Source organism: Schistocerca serialis, chromosome 8, assembly GCF_023864345.2.
Source record: "Schistocerca serialis cubense isolate TAMUIC-IGC-003099 chromosome 8, iqSchSeri2.2, whole genome shotgun sequence".
Classification (NCBI taxonomy): Eukaryota; Metazoa; Arthropoda; class Insecta; order Orthoptera; family Acrididae; genus Schistocerca; species Schistocerca serialis.
The window spans coordinates 623,331,377-623,357,663 of record NC_064645.1 but is presented as its reverse complement, the minus strand read 5'-3'; the positions used below and the strand labels follow the sequence as shown (position 1 = coordinate 623,357,663).

Sequence of the window (26,287 nt, the reverse complement as noted above, 5' to 3'; positions counted from 1 at the left end):
ACATTCTCTAGATACTGAGTTCATTAGTTAGATACATAATGATGCACTATAATTTTGGGAATAGGAGTGAGTGTAGGGAGTGGTTGGGGGTGGGAGGGGGGGAGGGGGGAAGGAGGAGGGTGAATAGGGTCCCGTGAACAGTAACGGATTCCATTTGGAAGATTCTTCGAACAGCGTTATTTGACGGAATGCTCTTATAACAAATAATGGTATATGGTCTTGTGCTTTACAACATAAGGCGTATCATAATTAACTTTTACACTGCAGCGGAGTGTGCGCTGATTTTAAATTTCCTGGGTGATTAAAACTATGTGCCGGACCGGGGCTCGAAGTCTGGAAGGTAGTCATCTTGGATAGCTCAGTGGGTAAAGCACGTGCACTCTAAAGGCACAGGTCCTAGATTGGAGTCCCAGTCCGACACACAGCTTTAATCTGCTAGGAAGTTTCAAAAGGTGTTATTAGCATTTCGTTACAGAGATTCTCGAAAAACACCAGTGAAAGAGACTAGAAGAAGGGATGAAGTCATTGTTATGTGGACTACTTTTATATAAAACAAGCAATAAATTAGAAACTTAAACCGTTGCCGTTAAAAGCGATGTAAAGTAGTATTGCTACGCCTGTTTAGCTTAGAGGGTGAATAACTAATGAAGAAACTGAAAGAAAATGTTAGAACAGCGGTAAAAGTACAGGGAGAACAGATACGAAAGGCAGCAAGTATCAACGTGGAAGACGTGGAGCTACTCTTGATTGCATTGAGCAGCCACATCAGAAAAAAATTGCAGCCTTACAACACTGTCATCAGACCAGAATGCCTATATGCTGCACAATACCTTTCGTTAAATACAGCCATAACAATTAGGTGAAATAGCAAAGATGCGAAGAAATATAGTCCCTAAAATCTTCGGACCAAAATAAAACAATGGAAATGGAAATTACGAAGTAAGAAACAAAATTTATGAAAGAATAGAAAGAATAGAAGGAATATTAGACACAATCACGAAGAGTTGTATTCTGTGGATACGTAAAATGGCTAGATTAGAAAATAATAACACGATTTTTAACTTTTTTGACAGAAACCCAAAAACGTCAATGAGGTGGATCAAGGAAGTTGGAGCAGACTTGAGGGAAATGGAAATAACGGACGAAGAAACGGGCAAAAGAGAATACAGTAAAGGAAATAGTTTCAAGGTCTTCCAGGTGAGAACAAAGCAAAAAGTAGTCGCAATATTGGGGCAATAAATAATAGAACGCCGTAGGGTACGAATGAAAAACTTCTGAAAGGAAAGGAGACATACTTCATGTTCTCTGTAGGACAAACCAAAAAAAAAAAAAAAGAAAAAAACAGGAACAAATAGAAAAGTGACAAGGGCTAGTAGAAAGAAGAATAGTGATTCCCAAGCACCGTAGAAAAGTAAACGATTGTTGTGTGATGCAGAATTTCTACAAAAAATGAGGGAACATAACAAAAGTTTTACTCGTGGAACAATGTATAGAAATGCAATGTGAGTCCCTGATAAATCAGAAAAGCAGACAGTTTGGAGGATGTCAGATGTGCTGCTACAAATAAATACTCGTAAGTGAAATTTACAGATTCGACAAAGAATATGCAAGGAAAATTAGCCTACTGTAAAACCTTACCAGAACAAGGCAAAGGAGGGTAGAAAAGTGCTAAATCATTCGAGGAAGGAGGAACAGGGGAAAAAAGTATTTTCACTGCAAAAGAATACTTACTTGTATTTTCACAAATCGCTATCAAGTTCCTCTGTACCACATGTCAGTGACTACAAGTTCCCTAAATCAAAACACTGTAAACATCAGAAAACAGCCTCTCCATGCTTGTCGACAAAACAAACAGTGGCTTAGAGGAATGAAAACAACAACCAGTGACAATTAAGTATTTTCTGTGTTGAATTAGCAAAACAGTACTTAAATGTTTCAAATCTCAAAGCTGTGCATGTTTTACGCATTTATTCTAAAAATGGTTCAAATGGCTCTGAGCACTATGGGACTTAACATCTGAGGTCATCAGTCCCCTAGAACTTAGAACTACTGGCAGGATTCCAACCTGCGACCGTAGCAGTCGCGCGGTTCCGGACTGAGGCGTCTAGAACCACTCGGCCACCATGGCCGGCGCATTTATTCTACATCTGATATCTGACAATGAGGTGTAGAAGAATCTTTGTAAATCATGTGCTACAGTTGAGGTTTAAGAACGGTAAATTCTATGTTTACAAACTATAAAAAGAGTAAATAATTGTATTGCTTCAAATTGGTGGTCATCTTTATCTCCAAACAGGCGCAGCTTCACATCAGTTTTCGATAAGATAACATTAGTTCTTAAAGTTAATGTTGTCGTTATCTGAATAATGTAACGAATTCTCTAACAGTTCATCTACAGTAATGATACGCCACGTTGTCACTGTACCATTTTTAACTTTGAATATTAAGAAGCCGAGGTGAATTCCAATAGCCAGTACTAATTTTATTCTTACATTCAATTCAATAAATCTCAGCGACTGTTACACATACAACGCTCGTGTTGCGCTTCCACATGGTGCAATATTATATTGTTCAAGTGCTGTACGAGTACTACAGAACTAAGTGTGCTCGATCAAAGTAACCACATCTGAAATAGAAAGATTAGTACAGTCTTTTGAATTAGATTGTCTTATTTTACCAACATATTATCATTAAATTTTCTAAAAACCAAGAATCACATAGAACAATGAATATCATCGCATTAAAATTTTTAACATTTATTAGCTTTCAAATCTAGATTATTTCCTTCCATCACTTGCAGTTTCAGTTACGCTTCCCAACTGTTTCATGCAGGAGGCACAGAGGACGTAGTTTTATCTTTTAAAGAACTTCAAGTTGTAAGTTTTGGCCTAGTTTCTTCTGCTATCACTCTACAACTGAATTATTTGTGCTGACTGTTTCAGATCTTCCGTTGAAAAGCACAGGTTCTACGAACGTTATAAATTTTTCAATACATGAAACGGGTATTACCATTTGCCTGTTTATTCAGAAACCATCCTCCTTGTGACTAATTTAATTACATTGCATTGTTGCCTGAATAAATACACACATCACATTAAATTACGTGAAAGAAAACGCAGTGGAGCTAACAATATTTATTTAATCTCTTTGATTAATGAAAATTTATATCATGTTACATTTTCATATATTTTTCGTTCGAGACCCTATTTTATACCTCAAATATTTCTGGAGCCAATTAAGATACCGTAAATCTAGTTTCACCCAAGAGAATTGTGAGGAAGTTCTAAATGACAAGCAATCTCTTTTCATGGCTATATTCATTACAGAGATATTGGTATCAATTTTGCTTTTTTAAATGGAACTATATTAATTTCTGCTGGTACTATCGTAGTCCTAAAAGAGGTGAACTGAACACCTTTCAGAATCCGATTTTTAATACCCGAGTAATTACATTATTATACAACTTAGGATTTATTTATTTTGAACATGAAACCAATTGCTGTCATGACACGGAAGTTCGAGATTTCATACCCAAATAAGGAATTACGTCCCGTCGGATAAGGAGGAAACAGCGTCCACCAACGCGATACCGGTATAAAAGCGATACAGACGAAATGTATTTTCATTCTCTCTGTGTCATTCACATGTCGACTGCTTGTTAGTTTGAAAACAATACAGGTCTTTAAAAACGAAGAGAACCTAGATATGCTACTTCTTTACGTAGAGTACAGAAGGAACGGGGAAAGAGCAGCTGAGTATATCTACAGACGGCGTCCAATAAGAACAATTCAGCGAAAATGTAAAAAAAAAAGTTTAGAAGGAGGCTGGAATGCTGCACAGAATGCCTCAAGATCGAACCTGAACTCTGCCAAGCGATGGAAGGACGAAGGACGTTCAGTAATATTGTGTTCAATAAGTAATGCAATTTTTGGTCAAGTTCTGTTGACAAAATGCGGACATTGTTGTGAAGCATCGTGGAATATTCCCACTACAGCCCCTACAGTTCCATCAAGTTCCGATAGGTGGCGGGGCTAGCTGTAGATTTCAAAATGACGTCTGTAACGGAAGTGCGTTCCAACCACATAGCTGTTATTGAGCTTCTTTTGGCGGAAAACCAGATCATCACAAATATTAATAGGCGCCTGCAGAATCTCTAAGAAGACCTGGTAGTGAACAAAAGCACGGTGAGCCGTAGCGGCCGCGAGGTTCCTGACTGAAGCGCCTAGAACCGCTCGGCCACTCCGGCCGGCAAACACACGTTTCTTATTATTCTTTTGCGAACCTGTAAAAGTCTCGCTCGAAAACACGTAAAAAATTCATGCAGTTTGATAGGATGGAGAATATCGCACGCATCATAAAATCTTGGTGTAGTAATTCTTGAGCTGTAAAATAGGAAATGTCATACACGAAATCGAAACACTTCTGCACATACTGTCTATTCGTAGACTCACTGGATGATTTAGCTGGCGCAGTTAATCTCGCCGTTGACCTCATTAAACCAGAAACACTCGATTTAGGTAAGCTGTTCTCCTCAAATATATCCGGAACCGTTTGAGGTATCGAAATGCCCTCTTTACCCAAACGAATTGTGAAAAAGTTCATACGAAATGGCATACAGCCACTTTCCATAGCTTTATTGACCACAAAGATAACGGTATCCACTTCGCTTTTCACATGGAGCTGAAGTAACTTCAGCTGCAAGTATCCTGGTCCTAAAAGGACGAATTCAACGACGTTCCTCTCTTCGAGATCCGATTAGTAGTTCAGAAGCAAATCGAATATTTAGAAGTTAGGATTGATCTGTTTTGAACATGAGACCTAATTTCTGCCTCATGTAGAAGCTGTTGTTGCTCTTTTGAACTATCGCGCCAGGCTGGTGCCCTCGAGCTTGACGTAGCTAAGAGATAGTGAAGCAAAGTTTAATTTAAGACTAACACTAATCGCACTTGGCTATATGTGATTGGACCGACGCACCAACCGGAAGGCAAAGGGCGTGGCATCCAACGACAATTCACTAGTAATCTATGGTAACAATTCTGATCTTATTGCTGCCAATGCCTTGGAAGAAAGGTACACGCCACAACTTCAATCGATTTATCAAACAGGGAACTGAGATATAAAGACGTTAAATGTTAAATTTTTCCCATACGCTTCATTCCGGAACCGCGTGACCGCTACCGTCACAGGTTCGAATCTTGCCTCGGGCATGGATGTGTGTGATGTCCTTAGGTCAGTTAGGTTTAAGTAGTTCTAAGTTCTAGGGGACTGATGACCTCAGCTGTTAAGTCCCATAGTGCTCAGAGCCATTTGAACCATTTTGAAGAAACGTGTGTTTACCATTGATATGCACTTACTGTGGCTGCTACAGCTCGTCATATCGTGTGTCGTAGCCCCGTATCTACAGGCAGACAGTAAATATGACAGGAAGTCTGCAGCCCTGCGATGTTGAACTGTCTAATTAGGAGAGGCACGGCTGCATCTCGTTAAATGTGGAGAACGTCGTGTGTGATGATTCTTTTTGTAACTGCCTGGGGGTTTTCCCGGAGGCAAAAAACCGTTTCAAGGTAAAATACGGTCATATACCTTAGGAACAAATATTCTACTCTAATCTAAAGTGTTGCAATCGAGAAAATGAATACTGTAGTTAATAGTCTATATGTTACATTATTTCTCTACTACACACCAGTAATCAGTAACGGAAATCAAATTAAGAGGAAGTATTTTCAAAAACCAGTTAGATATTGAAAACGTTCTGAAGTGGAAGCAATTGGTAACCAACACAAGCCGGCCCATGTGGCCGAGCGGTTCTAGGCGCTTCAGTCTGGAAGCGCGCGATTGCTACGGTCGCAGGTTCGAATCCTGCCTCGGACATGGATGTGTGTGATGTCCTTAGGTTAGTTACGTTTAATTAGTTCTAAGTTCTAGGGGACTGATGACCTCATATGTTAAGTCCCATAGTGCTCGAAGCCACTTGAACCAACTAACACAAATTCCATTTTGAAGACACGGAAAATTGTTAAGACATTAAAGAAACTCAGTTCGTTTGCAGACATCACATGTTCCATGGTCGAAGAACTTCTTGCGTTTCAAGGTACAATACGGTGCACCACCATCGAAGTACGGCTTAACCTCCCACGCGTTATGTAACTAGTTTAAAAATTATATGGAATTTTACTTGCCATAAAACACTGTAACTGAACAAATAACTATTTCCTACAAATAGCTTTAATATATTATGCAGAACTTCAATATGTAGAACTTGTAAAATGTACAAACGCTGTACAGAACACAACCTAATACCTCACAACAAAAGAAACGTTACAAAATGCCGGAAACTGCTTATGGCTCTTTCTAGTGCGCTTCCCTTCCCGTGATTCTGAAATCAGTCACAAGACTGCAACGCCACTCAGGAAACATCATGTGTTCTTAGGTACATTGTCGTGTAAGTACTACACTCTCCCCTACTGGAACCAAGCAAGGTTTTGCATTTGGAAGGATGACGGTTCAAATCCGTATCCGGGCATTCTAATTTAGATTTTCCGTGATTTCCGAGAATCACTCCAGGCAGATGCCGCGATGGTTCCTTTTGAAACGGCACGACCCGTTTCCTTCCCCATCTTTGGAACAATCCGAGCTTCTGCCCCATCTCTAACGACTTCGACGCCGTTAAAGCCTAATCTTCCTTCCTGCTACCGTACTGGAGGATAGCATGAAATGTTATTACGGATGGAAGGTGATGCAAATATCGAGTGAAAGATAAAACTGACAGTTGTAGCAGGAAATACTTAAGCTAAGCTATACATGGGGATTCAGCTGTCCCTACCTACAGGTTTTCCGCAGCTAACAGCACCTTCCAATACCACGTACAATATTTTCATATTCCCTTGCTCTGTAAGCGCAAACTGCTAGCCCTACAGAAAAAATGAACGAGACCTTCCGGTAGAAAAAAGTAATGTAGCTAAATTTTGTACTGGAACACGTTTTAGCTAGAAACCGTAGTTTTCGAATTATTCTAGTAGAATGCACAAAAGTGCCATCCAAGCGCGTTTTTCTGGAATAACTCGAAAACCACGGCCTCCAGCGAAAATATATCCCAGTACAAAACTTTACTAATTTAAATTTCCTACAATTAGGTCCTGTTCATTGTTTCTGTAGGACTAACAGTATGCATGTAGCGAGCGAGAGAATATGAAAGCTCCGCGTGTGGTTTTTGGAGGCATTGAGGGTTGCATAACAGCCACAGGCTGGAGCAGCTGAAACACGCGGGGTATCAGTAATATGAAGAATTTATGTTATTGTGCAGCTGTTCACATAGTAAATAAACGTTTTATGATATGTAGTGAACTGACGATTACTATAAAAGAAATAAATAAAAAATGAAGGAATAAAATGGAACAGACAGAATGAGAACAACTGGAGAAATGTGGGTCTTACGCGAAGTTTCGGACAGGGGAAGTATTGAGCTGTGTTTTCTCAGTTAATATTAAATGTGGGCTGTGTATCAGGTGTCTACTGATTTCCAGGCCTTCCAGAACTCAATTTTTGTTCCTTGTTTGCTAAGTGGGAGACATGGGACCGTCGCTGTCAGCTATGAACTTCAGTCAGTACATGTTCAACAAGAGCGAAGTTAGAATTCTGCAACTTCGAGCGGCGTTCATGTTCATTCAACCTAGTTGCTTTGTCACTGCCTGACAGCCCAGCACAGGATTTATCACAATCATGATAAGTGGTTTTATACATCCTACTTTTAGTAAGTTACATGTTCACCCAAGATCATTTGAACAATTCTTTTATCGAAATGATGTGGAACGAGTCAGTTTACAGTCTCCATTTACGTGATTAGTGTTAACATTACTGAGCACATTACTTTTTGGTCCTAATAATGGAACTGAAAAACTAGGCGTTTTTTATAGGCTACTAGTTCCTTTAAAAAAAATTCGTCCATGGAATAGAGGAAGCTATCCTGGATAAACAATTGTAGTTTGTATTTAAAACTTGCTTTGCTATCTGTCAGATATTTTATGTTTTTCGGCAAATGGTCAAAAGTTTTTTTGCTGTCTAGTTAATTCCTCTTGATCCGCTGACAGCTTTAATAGTGGGCAATAAGAGTAAATTTTTTCTTCTAATGTACAAACATCACTATTCCTCTCAAATCGGACTATTTATGACGAATTTCTTTAGGTGAATATATGTATGGAGACAGTGCAGTTGAAATGCTCGACACTTTGGAGGGGTACCTACTTGACGACCACAGGTGAACACCGCGTGTTATTGTTATTGGTCGCTTTTGTGAAATTAGTACTTTCTTATTAAGTCATGAGTAACACCATAAAAGTATTCTGTAAGACATTACTAACTCAAATATGCAAAATATGTCAGGAGATTCATTCGTTTGTTTCCTAGGCTAGCAATTATAGAAAAAAGAGAAGTAGCTGAACTTAATCGTTTGAGCAGCTCAGTAATTTTCCTCTTCCAATTTAAGTTTTTATCAGTATGTATACCCACAAATCCGTATCACCATTCTATCCTATATACAGTCTCCTGTTCACGTGCTACGTCAATTGTTGGTATGACTCTATCTGTTGTACAGAACTGGATGCAGTGTTGTTTCAGAAAATCAAGGGAGAGTCCTTTTTCAGAGAAACAATTAATAATTGTCTATCACTCTAATGAGATTTGTTACAACACTAGTATCATTTGCAAAAAATACCAGCTCTGCTTGATGAATGTGTCGAAGGTCATAGGAGTCGACCCAAAACTGAGCCTTGTGGGACTACCCATGTGATTTATTCCAAGTCACTAAAATTTACTCTCCTTCCAATATTGTTTGAATTATTCATCACACCATCTTGCATTCTGCTTGTTGAGTATGATTAAAACCAACTGTGTGTGAAGCCATCATTTCCATGAAACTTAAGTTTAACTAAAATAGTAACAATGTCTACACAATCAAATGCTTTCGGAAGATCACAAAAATTGACATTTTATTATTGTTGACTAGTAACTAAGTCTTGCCTTTGATATTGAAAATACATTGTACTATGGCGTTCTGATGTAGTATGGATCTTTATAATTGTAGGATTTCTGTGGTTTGGCTTCACTCTGTGATACCTGTTCTAAGTATGGGACGGTACACCACTTCCTGCAGACATTGGAAGGAACAGCAGAGACAGCGTAGAGGAGGAGCATGATTTTCAATTTCTGTTTCTTTAGTAATACGCTGTGATTCGGGGCTGTGCTATCCATGCTATCCATGCTATCCATTGGTGCAGGCAATAAATCTTATTGCGTCTAACTCTGCTTGGAAATCTTTGGACGTTGGACCAGACAAAAAACAGTACAGCACCGTGTGGAAAACTGCTTGTTTGTGTGATATTGGTTGTTGTGAGTAGGACGGTGTTACTATGTTTGTAGTTGTAGTTTTTCTACTAATATATATTTTGGAGTACTGTGTTCTTGTACTGATACCAGTGTTTAGATAGAGGAATTTTATGGATTTGTGTGACAATCTCGTTTGTGAACTGAATGTTTTTATGTTGGCTGTTGAAGTTATTAAAAACGTGTTGAGCAGTCTTGTAGTGCCTGTCCACAAACACAGTTCCTATTCTAAATATCGGAAGCAGTATTTATGTTTGGACTCAACGGTCTTTTACGAAAAAAGATATTCCAAGCGCTGCATGAATATTTGTGTTGGAAGTGGAGTAAGAGCTGACACCAGAGGGGAAGCCATCTAACTAATTATACATAGTCTCTTGCAACTAGAAACAGTTTTTTGCTAACCATGTTTTGAGTTTCCAGTCGTAAGTCATCCACTTTCTCTTATTTCTGTTATTGTTTATCGAATTGCCATTGTCTATGTACCCCACATGTTGTTCCGTTATCTACCCTGCAGTAACAAAAATTCAGTACACCACTTATATATCGTTTAGTTTATGCACGTACTGTCACAATTGTCCATTCTTTTACTTGTTTTCTTCATCACCTTTCGTATATAATGACTGTTCATGCTATTCTTCAGCACTCTTGTGTTATTTACTATTTTATTTGAGTGCGATTGATAATTTAATTTAAACTCTCACATAGACTATTATGTTGTTTTACCACATGTACGTACATCTTCTCTTTTGTTGACTGTAATTCTTTACTCATGTTGTCCTCATATTCTTTCCACTCGTGTTTTTCTGGTTTGTTACCTTTACACTTATTTACAATATAACATATTCAGTTTCGTTGCTTTACACTGTGAAAGATGATATTTGCACCTCAACCTCCATGTTCGATATCTTCTTCAGTGTTACTGACCAGTACTTTATCTTCTTTGAAGGCGATTGTCAAAGTCTGATGATGGCCTTGTAAGTTGAAAACCGGTAACGAAATAAATTAACAGTATAGAACATCCAGAATTTTGTGGCTTTCATTTATAATTACGAAGTGCTTCCACCCCAGACAGAGGTGGCAATTGCTATTCTTTCACAGTTTTGGTGGTGCAAAAGCATATGGCACTTCATTCCGCCCCTATTAACGTATTGCCTTACATAAGAAAACTGATATAAATACAAATAAATTTGTCTTGTAAATAATGTAAGTTTTTGTATAAATGAAGTTGATCTATTGTTTGCACGAAACTTGTAATTTTTAGTAATTGACATAAAGATATTGTGCCAAATTATGATCTTTGAAAAAGGTCATGAACGTTGATCTCAGAGTCTCGGGGTAGCATCACTGGATCATAAATACAGGTCACGCATACAAGTCCTGCATCACTTCTGAGGTCATCAGTCGCCTAGAACTTAGAACTAATTAAACCAAGCTAACCTAAGGACATCACACACATCCATGCCCGAGGCAGGATTCGAACCTGCGACCGTAGCAGTCCCGTGGTTCCGGACTGAGCGCCTAGAACCGCTAGACCACCGCGGCCGGCTAACTGTACAGTTATCTCAGCTCTGGAGTAATAACAGAAAATTGTGCTAAGGAAGACGACAAGAAGGGACTACATAAACTCGAATAACGTAAACAAAATGTCAATTACATTCCGATTTTTAAAATATGTATAGTGTCTCATCGCAAAATGAGGCTAAGACACAACGTGTGTATCAACGCGGACGCTCGTGCAAGAAACTGATTTCAAGAAAATAATGGCATATACCATGGAGAAAAAATTTTAGATATTCAAGACCTAAAAATTTATCAGAGATTTCAATACAAAAAATACAGAATGTAATAAAAATGCAATAAACCAAGCACAAATACGCAAAGTAGAAACCAATATTATAAGTCCACACTGATGTACAACATTTTGCATACAGAATCATTCCACCAGGAACATATCTATCAAATCACGTCATGCCCGGCAATGCTAGTGGGTTTAGTAATATTTGGCACATTCAGAGCTGTAAGCACACTAATCGGCTATACGTTTTCGTGTTCACAAGGTGCTAGTAGACAAAAAGGGGACAAAGAATACTTGTAAAATCTATAAAAATCTACCAAGTAAGTATATATGTAATGTTAAAAAATGGAAAAGAAACACAGATTGGAGCGTCTGCCTTTAGATATGATCACTATATAGATAGTTAAATGGTAGATTTTTTGCATTCTAAGATGATTACTTGTCTCCTGTTTTCATTTATTAACAATGTGAATATCGTTTCCGGGTGGTAGAAACCGTTTACGACATTATGAAAAGGCCTTGTGCTTATGGGGAAAAAATGTATATAAAAAAAATAAACGAGCGTGATTACACCTCCGAAAGATAGCCTCAGAGTGCGTACTGAAAGGCAAACGATGGAGGTCCAACGGAAGAGATGAAATGACACATTGAAACATAACTAAAACGTGGAAATTGGAATCCCTCGCTTTGAGAAGCGGCTGATAGAGTTGAAGGGAAATAAATCGCCTGATACGGATGGAATTTTAGTTCGGTTTTACAGAGAGTACTCTTCGGAATTTTCCCCTTACCTAGTTGACATTTATCGCGAACCTCTCGCCCAACGCAAACAGCCAAGCGACTTGAAAAAAGCATAGGCGACTCATGTATATAAGAAGGATAAAAGAACGGACCCACAAAATTACAGACTCGTATCCTTAACATCGGTTTTGCTGCACAATTCTTGAAGGTAACCTAAGTTTGAATATAATAACTTTCCTTGCGACAGAAAAGCTTCTGTCCATGTATCGGTACGAATTTAGGAAGCGTTCCTCGTACAAAATTCACTTGCTGTTTTCCCACGATATGTTGCGAATCATGAATGAAGGGAAACAGCCAGGTTCCATATCACTATGTTTCCGAAAATTGTTTGACGTAGTTCCCCACTGCAGACTTAACGGAGGGCCAAGCATACGGAATAGGTTCCCAGATCTGTTGGTGGCTCGAAGTAATAGATCTCAATACGTTGTCCTGGACGGAGAGTTTTCGCCAGAAACGAGGATATCGTCAAGAGCGCCATTGGGAAGTGTAGTAGAACCACTCTTATTCTCTGTATACATAAACGATGTAACAGCTGCGGCCGTTTGCTGGAGACGCTGTAGTGTACGGGAATCCCGTCGTCGAATGAATGTAGGAGGTTACAGAATGACTTTGAAAGAATTTGTGTTTTATGTGGTGAGTGGTAGCTTATTCTAAGTGTAGAAAAACATAAGCTAATACGTACGTGTAGGAAGGATAACACTGTGATGCTCAAATACAGTAATAGTGCTGTGTTGCTTGACGCAGTCACGTGGATTAGGTATCTAGTTGGAACGGCGAAAAGCGATATGAAATGGAACGAGCAGGAAAGTTCGGTAGTAATGAAGACGAATGGTCCATTTCAATTTATTGGGAGAATTCTAGGAATGCAGCTCATCTATAAATGAGACCACGTCTGGAACACTAGTCTAACTCATTCTTGAGTACTACAATTATACCATTTACGCCGTCTAAGGTGGATCTTCAATGATTAGAACATGTCCAATCAATTCAACAGATGTGCTCCGGCGCATTTTATTGTGTACTGTGATTTTTATGATGTAATAATCGGCTGTGAGCGCCTCATATACGTACATGGCGCTGTGCACAAGATACGTTTTGACTGTAAATGTTTTATTTATGACAAACCTTTGCACAATACTCTACATTTTATCCAATAGCGTGACAGCCCGACATGTGGTTCCAACTCAAAAAGAACACGTTTTACAAGAAAAACAATTTTTTAGTAGCTGAATATGACAGCAAAGTCTGTTGAAACGGGTTGTTGTAAATAAAGAAATATTTATGTGATCTTGGCTTTATAAATTTTTTACGAGGTAAAAGAAATCACTACTTCTGATTTTTCAAAATGAGAAAATTCAATTAATACTGCTCGAGCGTTTGCGATCCCCACCAAGTCTTATTAAAGGAAGACATCAAGGCGATAGAGAGGCGAGTCGGTAAATTTGTTACCGATAAGTTCTATCGATAAACGAGTGTTACACAGATGCTGTGTGAACTCAAAAGGGAATCCATGGGAGGAAGACGACATTCTTCTCTCGAAACACTTCAGATAAAATTTAGAGAAGTGGCGTTTTCAAGTGTACAGCAGAATGAACTGTCGCCAACGTACATTTCGCGCAAGGTCAGCAAAGACAAGATAAGAGTAATCAGGGTTCACACGGAGGGGTGTAGACATTCGTTTTCCCCGCTCTCCATTTGCGAGAAGAACAGGGAAGGGAATGACTAGTGCTGGTACGAGGCACTCTTCGCAGTGACCCGTGTGGTGGCTTCCGGAGTGTGTATGTAGAAGTAGATTAAAGAATCTATAAAATCTGCGAAGAAACGATCTACTAACGGTAAACAGGAAGAAAACTGGAAAGAAAGACGTCCTCGCTTTCAGCGTGTGCATTAAGACATAATCATTATTTAACTATATGTGACGGTAGTATGTGCTCCCGAAGGAACAGTTACCGTGGAAGACCATGCAGCTTTGCTAGAAATGAATTGATAAGTAAATGGACACCCTAGCTGCAAACAGGCGTTGATGTACTTCATTGGGGACATGTTGAAAATGTGTGCCTCGACCGGGACTCGAACCCGGGATCTCCTGCTTACATGGCAGACGCTCTATCCATCTGAGCCATCTGAGCCTAAAAGTTATAAAAAATAAAACACAATAATTGTATCTCCCAAAGGAATCTGAAGAGAGCATACTGGAAGGAAAAGGATGGATGACCAAGGAAGAGACGAAATGACAGATCCTCAAAATTGTTCAAATGGCTCTAAGCACTATAGGATTTAACATCTGAGGTCATCAGTCCCCTAGACTTAAAACTATTTAAACCTAAGGACATCACACACATCTATGTCCGAGGCAGGACTCGAACCTGCGGCCGTAGCAGCAGCGCGGGTCCGGACTGAAGCGCCTAGAACATGACAGATGCAGACAACTCAGTAAATAGGTGATGGCATGGCAGGGGTAAAATACAGCGAGCGAAGCCGAGGGGCACAAAAGGGAAGCAGTGGTTGAGAAGGGAGTGAGACAGAATTGTAGCCTATCCCCAATCTTATTCAAGCAGAAAAGGAAACCAAAGAAAAATTTGGAGCAGGAATTAATGCTTAGGGAGAAGAATTGAAAAATTTGAGGTTTACCGATGACATAAATCTGTCAGAAACAGCAAAGGACTTAGAAGAGCAATTGAACGGAATCGACAGTGTCCTGAAAGGAGGACATAAGATGAACATCAAAGAAAGCAAAACAAGGGTAATGTGGAGTGGAATTAAAACTGATGATGCTGAAGGAATTAGATTAGGAAATAAGACACTTAAAGTTGTAGTTGAGTTTTGCTATTTGGGTAGCAAAATAAGTGATGGTGGCCGAACAGAGAGGATATAAAATGTAGAGTAGCAGGGGTAAGAAAAACGAAGAGAAATTTGTTAACATCGATTATGAACTTAAGTGTTACGAATTCTTTTTTGAAGGTGTTTGTCTGGAGTGTAGCCATGTATGGAAGTGAAACATTGACGATAAACAGTTTCGGAAAGAAGAGAATAGAAGCTTTTGTAATTTGGTGCCACAGAAGAATGCTGAAGATTACTTGGGTAAATCACGTAACTAACGAGGAGGTACTGAATAGAGTTGGGTTGGGTTGTTTGGGGGAAGAGACCAAACAGCGTGGTCATCGGTCTCATCGGATTAGGGTAGGACGGGGAAGAAAGTCGGCCGTGCCCTTTCAGAGGAACCATCCCAGCCTGGAGCGATATAGGGAAATCACGGAAAACGTAAATAAGGATGGCCGGACGCGGGATTTAACCGTCGTCCTCCCGAATGCGAGTCCGGTGTGCTAACCACGAAAAGAATTGATGAGAAAAAAAATTTGTGGCACAAATTGATGAGAAGGAACCGGTTGATGGAAAACATTCTGAGACATCAAGAGACCACCAATTAAGCATGAGGGAAGTATGGGCGGTAAAAGCCGTAGATTGAGGCCAAGAGATGAATACAGTAAGCGCCGGCCGGAGTGGCCGTGCGGTTCTAGGCGCTACAGTCTGGAACCGAGCGTCCGCTACGGTCGCAGGTTCGAATCCTGCCTCGGGCATGGATGTGTGTGATGTCCTTAAGTTAGTTAGGTTTAATTAGCTCTAAGTTCTAGGCGACTGATGACCTCAGAAGTTAAGTCGCATTTGAACCATTTTGAATACAGTAAGCAGACCTTGAAGGATGTAGGTTGCAGTAGTTATTTGGAGAAGAAGAGTCTTGCACAGGATTGAGCAGCGTCAAACCAGTCTTCTGAATGAACAGTTTACGAACTAAAACTCTAAATATATAGATAAATGCAAATTAATGCAGATGAATAGGAAAAAGAATCCCGTAATGTTTGAATACTCCATTAGTAGTGTAGCGCTTGACACAATCACGTCGATTAAATATTTGGGCGTAACATTGCAGAGCGATATGAAGTGGGACAAGCATGTAATGGCAGTTGTGGGGAAGGTGGATAGTCGTCTTCGATTCATTGGTAGAATTTAGGGAGGATGTGGTTCATCTGTAAATGAGACCGCTTATAAAACACTAATACGACCTATTCTTGAGTACTGCTCGTGCGTTTGGGATCCCTATCAGGTCGGATTGCGGGAGGTCATAGAAGCAATTCAGAGGCCGGCTGCTAGATTTGTTACTGGTAGGTTTGATCATCACATGAGTGTTACGGAAATGCTTCAGGAACTCGGGTGTGAGGCTCTAGAGGAAAGGAGGCGTTCTTTTCGTGAATAGCTACTGGGGAAATTTAGAGAACCAGCAATTGAGGCTGACTGCAGTACAATATTACTGCTGCCAACTTATATTTCGCGGAAAGACCACAAAGATAAGATAAGAGAGATTAGGGCTCGTGTAGAGGCATATAGGTAGTCATTTTTCCCTTGTTCTGTTTGGGAGTGTGGTGTGCGTACTGTAAGACCTTCGGTACACACCATCAGATTATTTGACATGTCGCTCTAGCGAAGTAGGCGAGTGTCAGCAATATGTCTCGTGGTCTTTTGTGGCGTGTGTATCATCTGCCATTAGGTCAGACGTTAGAAATGCCACTTACACACTTAGAGTAGCAGATTGACGTTGACCAACTTTAAACAGAACTTGATTAATTTTCACACATATTTATTAAAATAATAAAAAGCATAGACATTACATTACTTGATTGTGGTTGCTGTTTACAATTGCGAGTCCGAAGTTCCTTTGGTCTTGGTATGTTAATCTTATTCTCACATATCTCTGATACCTGACAAAGTGTGTATTCATTTATCTTCATGGCTATGTACAGGAATATGGTAATCTTATTAGGCGCAGACTGAAACTTGACTATAGACTGGTACAGACTAATGCAGACAAATGCAGACTAATGCAGACTGACTAATCGGAGGTCTGTACACTAGTTATAATACCTCGCGCGTTCAGGTATCACTGTGCGAGTGTGATCCGCGAGGAGAAAAGGTTCTACGTTAGCAGCAATCTCATTGGCTGCGTTACATATTAATAAGCGGATCGGCGGACGCAGAATTTGGTCCGTCTCTAAGGCAGCGCCATCTCGTAGTGCGGAGACGGACGAGCGCTGCGCCTGCGCTGTTGTGCTTAGCGGGGCGCGCTCTAGTAGGAAAGTTGTGTACGCGCTGACTACGCTGAACTATGTACACAACAGGGAGTGGAACAGGGAGAGAAGATGATAATTGTGGTACGAGGTACTCTCCGCCACGCACCATATGCTGGATTGCGGAGTATGTATGAAGGTGTAGACGTAAAACTGTTGTGGTAGATTTAAAGGAACGCTTGTCGCAGAATTTTGCTCCGAGTCGAGTGGTGCAGAGGACAGACACGCAAGCAGAGGGCGAGTGGAGAGGCGCGGCCCGGTGTGCGCAAGTAGCTGTGCTGTGCGGTGCGGTGCGGCGCGGCACAAAGCAGCCCGCGAGGCGAGCCCCGCATTAAGACGTTAAGTGCGGGGCCAGGCCAGAACGGGCGACAGATTTATACGTTCCGCTCGAGAGCGCAGCCGACCGCCGCGGCCGCAAATGAATCTCCCTTTCAGGCGGTAAGGACAGCCGCCTGAATCAAATTCATGCGAGTCGCGCCGGGGAAAAGACGCGCCGCACTCGAGAGCGAGCGGCGAGGGGTGGAAGAGAGAGGGAGGGGGAGGGGGAGGGGGAGAGGGGGGGCTGGTGCAGGTACAAACGGCGAGGGGTGCGCACCCTCCTTGACTCGCCCCCGTGGCGGCGCTGACAGGCGTATTTCACGGCGGCCAGAGGACGGTTCTGCGTGCCGTGTTGATGTTTTATTGATATGCATCCACTCCACTTCATTTGTACCTCGCTACCTCTTACAAACTTACCACCTCCCGTCCCCCAACCGTAGCGCGCGGTGTCGCTCGCGTTATCTGGACGAGCATCTAGGAACAACGGCCCGTGCCCCTGCGTTTTTGCCGTTGCGCGCTAATTCTTTCCTGCCGACAACTGATCCCTTCTCACCCCGCACTCCCCTCGCCGTCGTCCCTTTGCAAGATTCTCCCGGTGCTTCTGCTTACGTCCGCCGCTGTCGCCGAGCCTGTAGTGTGTCGTTCCGGTATTCGTATCGCGCTCTGGAATCTCCGCAACCGCTGCAGAACAATCGAGGCGCTCCTCCAAATCCCCCACCCCCTCCGGCGCCCGTCTCACCCTTCCGCAGACATTGTACCTAGTGCTCCGGGCAGAAGAGCAGCAACAATAACAGTTTCTTTTTCTTGCGCCGTCCCCGCCCGTTGTCTTCATTTTTTTTCCCCCCGCTCCCCTCGCCACTCTGCGCCACACACGAGCTGTCGGACAGGTCTTCGCCGACCGGCTCCGGCGGCAGAAGACACAGCCCGGCCGTCTCCCGCGGCCGGCCGGAAGCCGCTACGCCTGCGGGCAGCAACGGTGCAGACTCGCCGCTAGGGAAGTGGCCGTCTAATACCCGCCTGTCGTATTTGTTGACCGGTCTGGCGAGCGAGTCGACGATTTGTATCCCGCGCTACCATCACCTGCCGCGGAGTTTGCCACTGTCGATGACGAAGCTTGCAAACAGGCGACCAGCCACGCACACCTTACACACACACACACACAAAGACCACATCCGTGCGCTCTTATGTTCCTCAAAGAAGGTCGCTGTCTAATCAAAAACAATAAAATCTTAAACTAAGCCACATATCTCACAAGGGAAGCATACACTAGCTTATCAAATGTATCCGAACGTAAATATGGGGTTTTTCAGCTTTCGCCTTTATGACTGTTCGAACTCTGCTGCGGACACTTTCAATAGTGCGCCCGAGTGTATGCGGAGGAATGCTAGCCTATTCTTCCTGAAGAGTCGAAACCAGAAACAGTAGTGGTGTTGGACGCTGGGGTCTTCTACGACTAACCTATCCCAGTTTTTAGTAGCAAAAAACACTGGATCACTCTGTAACGTCAATAAATAAATAAATGACCAAATGATAAATAAAGAAGTATCCAAAAGATGTTCCATTGGGCTCAGGTCGGGAATCTGGTCAGGCCAATCCATTTCAGGAATTTTATTCTCTAAAAACAATTTCCCCACATATCGTCGACTCCAAACTGTTCCCCTACTGTACACAGTACAGAACACTGTAATGTATGTTAACAGTCTTCAACATTTATCGTTTTCTTAAGCGATGTAAGGGGCCTAACCACAAAAACCACCAACACCGTAACAACAGCTCTTCAGTACTTCACCTTTGGCACTGCACATTGTGGAAAGTAAAGTTCTCCAAGCAGTCACCAAACCCAAACGCTTCCATCGTATTGCCACAGGGTACAGCGTGATTCCATCAATCGTTTTCAGCCATCCGCTGCCCAATGACATCGCTCTTTACACCTCCTCAAGCGCTGACTAAAGAAGTATGTGGCTCATGAGGAACTGCCCGACCATTGTTTTCCATTCTTTTCAACTTCCAACGTACAGTCATTGAAGTAAATGGACTGCTGGTAGCACTTTCGAACTGAACAGTGATTCCTTCCGCCGATTTCGTGCGACTTTTTTCTTTTTTTTTATAACCACCGTCTACAATGCTCAAAGGTCACTGTCCATCAGCACATGAGTTCGCGTTTCCACTTCATATTCACAACACTAACAGTCGTCTAGGACAGCTTTAGTACGGTTGAAACGTCCCTGATGGCTCTGTTACTGATCAGGCGTCCAATGACCAGTCCACGTTCGAAGTCACTAAACACGCCTGGCCTACTCATACCGCTGTTACTGCTTCCCTGCTGAAATCACAAGACTCCTAGCCTCCTTTTATACAGAAGTTTATTCTTGAAATTCAACTTACCTGTAATAGGTATACACTGATGATCCAAAAGATAATGACCACTGCCCATCTCGAGGTTGAATGGCTCCTGCAGGTGTTGCGGGCACGTTACGCAGTAAGGAAAGAATGTAACCGGAACAGAGACGAATGGGCAGTCAAAAGTGAAGATAAGGGCTCAAAATGCGGAAAACGACTGATCTAAGCGGTTTTGACTAAGGGCACTTCGTTGTGGCGCTGCGGCTGGAAACGAGAATCTTGGAAACGGCAACGCCTTTTGGCGTACTACTGTCGTGACCACCTATGGAAAGTGGTTGAAGGATGGTGAAATAACCAGTAGGCCGTTTAGCACTGGACGACCGTGTCTCATCACAAAACGTACAGGTCAGAGGGTCCCCCGCTGAGTAACCCAGGATAGGCAGCGATCTGTGGTAGATCTGACGGCAGAGTACAATGCTGGTGCAGGCGCGAGTGTTTCGGAGCACACCGTTCACAGGCCACAGTTGAACATGGAGCTCCCCGTCGCACGATCTCTACGTGCTCCTGAGCTGACCCAGCGACATCGTCAGTTAGACTACAGGGGGCACGCGATCACTGAGTTTTCACCGTAGATCAATAGAAACGTTTCGCCTGTCGAATGAATCGCATTTATTGGTACACCAGGTAGATAGGTGGGTCCTTACACGCCGTTGTTCAGGCGAATGGCTGGACGAAACATGTACAGACACTGGCCGCTGAGGGGTACATTGGATTGGGCTTCCATTGGATCTGTGGTGCTAATCGAAGACATCTCGACAGTAGTGAACTGTGTGAACATTATTGCGGACCACCTGCATCGTCTCCCCCTACGACGATGAGATCTTACAGCAGGATGGCTGTCCCCGTTGCAAGGTCACACTCGTGCTACAGTGGTTTGAAGGGCATTATAGTGAACTCACATTGATGTCATGGCTAGCAAATGTGCCTGATCTGTACCCATTGCAACTCATGTCGGGCGCCAGCAGTGTGCTCGTAAACCACCATCCCACAATTTGCGGGAAATGTTTGACCTGTGCGTAGACGTCTGCTACCACACACTTCTGAAATACTGCCAAGGACTTTCCGAATCCAGGCCAAGCAGAATCTCTGTTATACTGTGTTTGGAAAGTGGAACAACACGCTATTAAAGAAGTGGTGATGATGTTTTGGCCCATCGGTGTTGACGTACCATCTAAAGCGATACGTGAAAATTTGTTCCGGGCTGGGACTCGTATCCGGATTTTCCGCTTATCGCGATCGGTAGCCAAAACAGTTTGGCCGGCCGCAGTGACCGAGCGGTTCTAGGGGCTTCAGCCTGGAACCGCGCGACCGCTACGGTCGCAGGTTCGAATCCTGCCTCGAGTATGGATGTGTGTGATGTCCCTAGGTTAGTTAGGTTTAAGTAGTTCCAAGTTCTAGGAGACTGATGACCTCAGCTGTTAAGTCCCATAGTGCTCACAGCCATTTGAACCAAAACATTTTGGCTATCCCACCACACTCCCCGGACCAACCCAAAATTTCGTATGTCACACACGTACCCGTTTCTTCTCACAGATTATTTTATGTTGTCGGGTCTGCCTCTGGTGACATCTGGTTGTCAATCCCGCTTTGATCACATAGCGTACATCCAACGGGTTACCTATTTGGATCTCTGTCGCATGTTTGTGGTACATGCTTATACGTAACGGATGCTATTCTAGTATAATGCAAATATGCATTAATTTGGAGAAAACTAGGCGCAAATTTTTACGAGTCTGTTGAATGGCATATGAGAGCACTAGCCACCGGGCAGCGGCTACAGGCTGATTCACACTAGACGCCATCGGCATCGGGGACGAAAAGATGACATATCCAGACTAGACGGAACCTCATCGCGCCATTCCGCTTCACTCAGAACCGAACGGTGAGGTTAGGTTATCAGATACCATTCGTAATACAAAATGTCAAAATACAGTTTACCAGAATTCAGGAGCTAGTATCCCATTTTTCAAGAAAAGTCACAGAAGGTCTTGTAATAACTACCATGGAACAATTCCACTAAATGTTGGTCACAAATTATGTGGTTAAATAATAAACACTTTATTTCCTGGAAGAACAATTTGAATTCAGAAAATGGAGACCTTGCGTGGCCAATACGGTGAAGAGCCAAAGAAACTGGTACCTCTGCTAATATCGTGTCGGGCCCCCGCGAGCACGCAGAAGTGCCGCAACACGACGTGGCATGGACTCGACTAATGGCTGAAGTAGTGCTGGAGGGAACTGACAGGGCTGTCCATAAATCCGGAAGAGTACAAGAGGGTAGAGATCTATTCTGAACAACACGTTGCAAGGCATTTCAGATATGCTCGATAATGTCCATGTCTGGGGAGTGTTTAAACTCAGAAGTGTGTTCCTGGAGCCACTCTGTAGCAATTATGGACGTGTTGGGTGTCGTATTGTCTTGCTGGAACTGCCCACGTACGTCGGAATGCACAATCGACACGAATGAATGCAGATGATCAGACAGGATGTCTACGTACTTGTCGCCTGTCAGAGTCTTTTCTAGACGTATCACTCCAAGTGCACACGCCCCACAACATTACAGAGCCCCTACCAGGTTGAAAAGTCCCCTGCTGGCATGCAGTGTCCATGGGTTCATGAGGTCGTCTCCCTACCCGTACACGTCCATCCGCTCGCTACAATTTGAATCAATACCTGTCCGACCTGGCAACATGTTTCCAGTCATTAACAGTCCAATGTTGGCCCAGGGGAGGCGTGGAGCTTTGTGTCGTGCAGTCATCGAGGGTACGCGAGTGGGCCCCGAATGCCCATCTCGATAATGTTTCGTTGAACGGGTCGCACTCTGATACTTGTTGATGGTCCAGCATTGAAACCTGCAGCAACTTTGGGAAGGGTTGCACTTCTGTCACGCTGATCGATACTCTTGAGACGTTGATCCCATTCTTGCACGATCTTTTTTCCGGCCGCAGCGATGTCGGAGATTTGATGTTTTACCGGATTCCTGATATTCACGGTACACTCGTGAAATGGTCATACGGGAAAACCCCACTTCATCTCTGTCTCTGAGACGCTGGTCCCATCGCTCGTGTGCCGGCTATAGCACCACGTCCAAATTCAATTAAATCATGATAACTTGCCATTGTAGCAGCAGTAACCGATCTAACTGCGCCAGACACTTGTCTTATATAGGGTTTGCCGACCACAGTGCCGTATTTTGCCGCTTTACATATCTCCGTATTTGAATACTGGTGCCTATACCAGTTTCTTTGGTGCTTCGATGTATATTCAGCTTAAAACAGATAATGGAGAAGAGAAAACACCTTACGTATGTAAGCAAAGATAAAAATTGTTAAAGGAAGGAATTCTGATTAATCTAGGAGTACGGCGAGGGTGCAGCATCTGCCCAATGCTCTTCAGTATACAGGGTAGTCAGAAACAGTCTGAAAAGCTTGTAAGAGTGTTGCAGGGTAGTCTGTACTGAGAAAAACTGTTAAGAAAAATTTCGATACGCTGCGCCATTTCCGAATTAATTAGCATTGGAGTTAGCCTGTCAGGCCGTTGCTCGCGCAAGTTCAAGCCGGCTACCAGCTGCAATTGGTGTCGGTTGTTCTCAAAGCTTAGATGACAGCGTATGAGACTACTCGGCCTTTAGCTTAGGTTCGATTTTGTATCGCCCTATTGTTTGTTTAAGCAAACCAAACGAAGAACACACGTCTGGTGACATCGCCTCTGAGGTCTGCTTGAACCTGCGGCCGCAACGGCCTGATTCACTAACTCCAATTGGCTAATTAACTCGGAAATGCGCAACGCATCGAATTTTTTTAACAATTTCTCAGCACACCCTGACATGGAACACCCGTATAAACTTTTCAGACCGTATCTGACCACCCTGTATACATAGATGAAATAATTAGGGACTGGAAGGGATATGTACGCAGTAGAATAAAATTGAATAAGCATCTATATAAGTAATATGCTCTTTGCAGATGATGAATTGGTCCTGCGGGATGACGAAGATTAATTTCAGAACTCATTACATATGCTAATTATCAATTGTGAAAGTTATACTTTTCGGATATCTGGGACAAAAAGAAAAATAATGACGTGTCAAGGAAAATAACCAATGAGAGTATGATAATTAATTGACGATCAACCAAAGTTTCAAGCTTCAGGTGGGAGTGATTTATCTTTTAAAGAAGATGGCGAAGTGATCAGAAAGTCTGTGACTGTGACATAAAGTCACGCAGGAGGAATGCCACCATATTGCAAATCAGTAGGAATAATGCATGAGTTCTGTATTGGTCACTGAATAAGAAGCCATCACGTAAAACCAATGACTTTATTTGACTCGTTTCGGGTAGAACCCATCCTCAACACCGGCCGGAGTGGCCGTGCGGTTCTAGACGCTACAGTCTGGAATCGAGCGACCGCTACGGTCGCAGGTTCGAATCCTGCCTCGGGTATGGATGTGTGTGATGTCCTTAGGTTAGTTAGCTTTAATTAGTTCTAAGTTCTAGGCGACTGATGACCTCAGAAGTTAAGTCGCATAGTGCTCAGAGCCATTTTGAACCCATCCTCAAATTATCATAAATATCTTGGTGATGAGATATATATTGACAGTATGTAACAAATAAAGCTGCCGTAATGGCTTTTTTTGTTACATACTGTCTTTATACACCGCGTCACCAAGATGTTCATGACAGTTTTTTTTGTTATATACTATCACCAAAATATTCATGGCAATCTGAGCGCAGGTTGCACCCGAAAGGCGTCAAATAAGTTTTTGATTTATCAGCTGGTGGCTTCTTTTTAGTGGACGGTACAGCAATTGTGCAGTATCCCCATTGACTGTCGAAAAAGCTTCCACGATATCGATATATGTGTGAAACAATTCGGCAGACACTAAAGGTTAAGATGAAAGAAGAGATTCAAATTTTATGACCACGGCGTGCCAACATTGATATATGGAAGCCATTAGTGGACGAATAAAAGAAATTATTGAAACAAAATGCAGCATTTGAAATGCGATTCCTCAGATAAGTTAAAGGATACTCCCTAAAAGACAACAAGCACATCAGAGAGATAAGGCAGCAATTAAATACATTCTTGATGAATGACAGAATTTCCGAAAACTAGAGAAATAAGGAAAACCAAACGTTTAGAATGGAGAATTCCGAAGCTTGCCTTTAGATATCATCTACATCTTCATCTACATGACTACTCTGCAATTCACTATTAAGTGCCCGGCAGAGGGTTCATGGAAGCATCTTCAAGCTATTTTTCTACCGTTCCACTTTCGAACAGCACGCCGAAAAAACGAACACTTAATTCTTTCCGCCCGAGCTCTGATTTCTCTTATTTTAATATGATTATCATTTTTTCCCTATGTAGGTGGGGACCAACAAAATATTTTCACACTCCGAGGACCAAAGTTGGTGATTGAATTTTCATGACAAGATCCTGCCGCAACGGAAACCGCCTTTGCTTCAATGATTGCCATCCCAATTCGTCTATCATACCCGCGGCACTCTCTCACCTATTTCGCGGTAATACAAAACAAGCTGCCGTTCTTTGAACCTTTTCAATGCGCCCCGTCAGTCTTATTTGATAAGGGTCCCACACTGCTCTGCATTACTCCAGAAGAGGACGAACAGGAGTAGTGAAAGCAGTCTCTTTAGTAGGTCTGTTGCATTTCCTAAGTGTTCCTCCAATACATCGCTGTCTTTGGTTTGCTTTCTCCACAACGTTATCTTTGTGATTATTCCAATTTAAGTTATTCAAATTGTAATCTCCAAGAATTTAGTTGAATTTACAGTCTATAGATTTATGTGTTTCATACTCAACCGAAATTTAGCGGATTCCTTTTAGTGCTCATCTGGAGAACTTCCCACTTTCATTATTTGGAGTCAACTGCTACTTTTCGCAACATCTCATCTAAATTGTTCTGCAATTTGTGTTGACCATCTGGTGACTTTATGAGATGGCAAATGACAGCATCATCCGCAAACAATTTAAGAGGGCTACTGAGATTGCCTCCTAAATCGATTATGTAGATCAGGAACAGCAGAGAGCCTATAACACTTCCTTGGCGAGCGCCATATATTAATTCTGTTTTACTCTATGGCTTTCCGTCAGTTACTACGAAATGTGACCTTTTTGTCTGGAAACCCCGAATCCAGGCGCACAACTAAGACGAAACGCCATAGGCACGCAATTTTATTAGAAGTCGCTTGTGAGAGACGGTGTTAAAGGCCTTCTGGAAATCTAAAAATATGGAATCAATTTGACATCCCCTGTCGATAGCACTCATTACTTCGTGAGAATAAACAGCCCACTGAGCATCACGAAAACAAGATTTTCTGTTGGCTTTTTGCCAATAAGTGGTTCTCTTCGAGGTAATCCATAATGTTCGAACACAGTTCGCATTGCAAAATCCTACTGAAAATCGACGCTAGCGATATAGGTCTGTAATTCTGATGGAAGAGCAGATGTTACTCGA

General features: G+C 42.3%; 1 non-coding gene across 1 annotated transcript; it reads right to left on the bottom strand.

Moving 5' to 3' along the window:
• Positions 1 to 14,026: 14,026 nt before the first annotated feature.
• Trnat-ugu (transfer RNA threonine (anticodon UGU)) lies at positions 14,027 to 14,101 on the bottom strand. The gene has a single exon. It is a non-coding gene; the product is annotated as a tRNA-Thr (tRNA).
• Between the last annotated feature and the right edge of the window lie 12,186 nt (positions 14,102 to 26,287).